Genomic DNA, 2,500 nt, shown 5'->3' with positions numbered 1-2,500 from the left:
TATTATTAAGCTGGGCAATAAAAACAAACACCCCCACGACCTTCATCGCTAACAACAACGGAATAATAGATATCAAGACGAGAGAATATTATTATACTCCTTCGTCTTATCCCAACACTTACCAGAATAATGGATTACTATTTGAATGGTGGAGGGTGGGGGTGGTGGCGGGGAGGGGGTGGCGGGGGTTGAGATCATTGTGTAAAGAAGTAGCCGCATATAAGGAAGTGGTAGCGACCGGTAAGGAAACTGAAGTTAAAAGGCCGCTATCAAATCTAGAGAAGAATACTTTCACTTAATACTTATGACTCTAGCAAGAAAAAATACATATATGATTTAACAGGTTAGCAAAGATACCTTTGAGAAATGCCAGGGTAGATTGACATTATTTTTGTCGTTGGTAAAGAATCTATCAGAGGGAGGGACGAAATAGAGTACTGTGGAAAAAAAGAGTAAATTCTAACGAGATTTGTTTTGCTGATCACTAATAATTCACCAGCTAATTCTGTTGTTTATGAAGGTGGCTTAGAAAGTCGTCTATACGTTTTTACGTAATCCTCAGTATGAAAAGAGATATGCACTTTCATATAAACACCTGCTTTCTGCCTATCACTTTAAGTTCAATACGTTTGAAGGAGTGTTTTCCGAGAGAAAAAATTCGCGAAATTACAAATGAAACCGTTCGAAGGAGTGTTTTCCAAGAGAAAAATTCACAAAAATACACATGAAAAAAGTAGGCTACGTGTAATATTTTCCAAGATCATCCTTTCCCTCGCTCTGCCGCTGCGACTTCAAGTTCCCACCTTCATGTGCTTCAGTCGATGATGCACAGAAATCTTACAGCTGTTTCGTCGATGACTCTGTGTCTGCACCTTGAGCGAAGGGATCGTCATTCTATTTTTATGTCCTTGATCTAGAGAGCCTACACAATGTGCTGTTTAATGCCCTCGCTCGTCTTGTCTCTTCTCTGTGGTTCTGTCAAACAATGAACGATACTGCATTTACTTCCAAGTTCTCTCACGTTTTTTTGGTCTCTGAAATATAGCATTTACTTTCTACATGTTGGCGTTTTCATGGGCCCCTTTTATTAGATACATATGTATGTGTGTGCGTGCGTACGCGTATGTAAATATAAACCTACACACATATATGCACATACATATAAACATACTACATTATGAATGTAGGAATGTATGTATGTATGAATGTTTATGTATATCGCCACATCTGCCACACGTTACGGAATCGTGAAAATCAACGCCTCGGAAATTTTTTAAAAGACGTAGATTCTTATGTAATGTGAGCTGTTTACTTCGCATTTTTATCCCAATCTGGTTGTTAGTAGTTTGATGTTAGGAAAGCATTCCCTTTTCCAAAATTTCAAATTACAGGCATTCAGTCGAAAGCGAGCGAGAGGAAAAACAAGTCAGTCCATTACCTACACGCACTCTTCAAGAGAGCTGGTTCAGGTTCCTCTATTGCATAGCTCATTTTGTAGGTTTGGCGGGAAAATCCTCAGACAGCAGCGTCTACAAAGTAGCAAACGTACATCACACCATTAATGCACTTGCTACGTCTAGTATTTGACGTCTCCGAGACCGGCAGTGACTCAGAGATGTTCAAAGATGAGATTTTTAGATTAGCAGTGACGTATGGCAACTGTACGGCATCAAAAGGGCTTGGTTTTCGCTTTACCTTACCTTAGAACCTGCTACCCACTTCAGTGACAGCCAAGGGCGAGGCGATGTATAAATTCTTAAACGTGAAAGTAAAATATTAAGCGCTTTTATTTTACGAAGACATTAGAATGATTCCAGATGAAGGAACTTGAGGCAGTGGAAAATTATATCGGTGATGAGCATCGAGAACGTTCTTATGATAAAAATGTAAAATATATATAATATATACGTATATAACAAAAGCGCGTTCAGAGTGCGAGGTAATTTCAGCTAATCATCGCATTCGTTTGCTAACTGACCGAAAGGTGTATTGCATGAGCAAAAGGTTCCGTTATAAAAAAAACAATATAATAATAAATAAATCTTTAAAAAGACAGAAACCAGTATTTGACAGCAGTTTTCCAAGTGTGTTACCAACTAGGTAATATTAAGAGACATTGTATCAGGGTCTCAGGATCCTCTTACGTAACGGTCAAGATTTAATAGATATTTGCTTCAGTTCGGTTTTGAATAAAGAATAATCAGAGTAAATGTCATGAATGGCGTCTTGGGTGTCTAATAATACTTAAAAATGATACTAACAGAATTCTTGATTTGTACAGAGAGAGAGAGAGAGAGAGAGAGAGAGAGAGAGAGAGAGAGAGAGAGAGCAAGTATCCTAGCCTCCAGTTTCGTCTTTTATTAAAACGGGCTATTTTCCACACAGAGAAAACTTCCAAACTTTTTTGGCGGCAGTTAAATGCGATTTCCTCTGGGCCACTTCCTTTCAGCTGCTTCTTCCACAGAAGTTCGGACACTTACAATTCGATCGCGTTAGTAAT

The 2,500-nt window shown here is 38.6% G+C and overlaps 1 protein-coding gene across 2 annotated transcripts in view; it reads right to left on the bottom strand.

Moving 5' to 3' along the window:
- The window catches only part of LOC135207311 (glutamyl aminopeptidase-like), a 76,876-nt gene that overhangs the window by 73,751 nt on the left and 625 nt on the right, over positions 1-2,500 (bottom strand). The window lies entirely within an intron of this gene.

This window comes from Macrobrachium nipponense, chromosome 32, assembly GCF_015104395.2.
Source record: "Macrobrachium nipponense isolate FS-2020 chromosome 32, ASM1510439v2, whole genome shotgun sequence".
Classification (NCBI taxonomy): domain Eukaryota; kingdom Metazoa; phylum Arthropoda; class Malacostraca; order Decapoda; family Palaemonidae; genus Macrobrachium; species Macrobrachium nipponense.
This window is presented reverse-complemented; position numbering and strand designations above follow the sequence as displayed.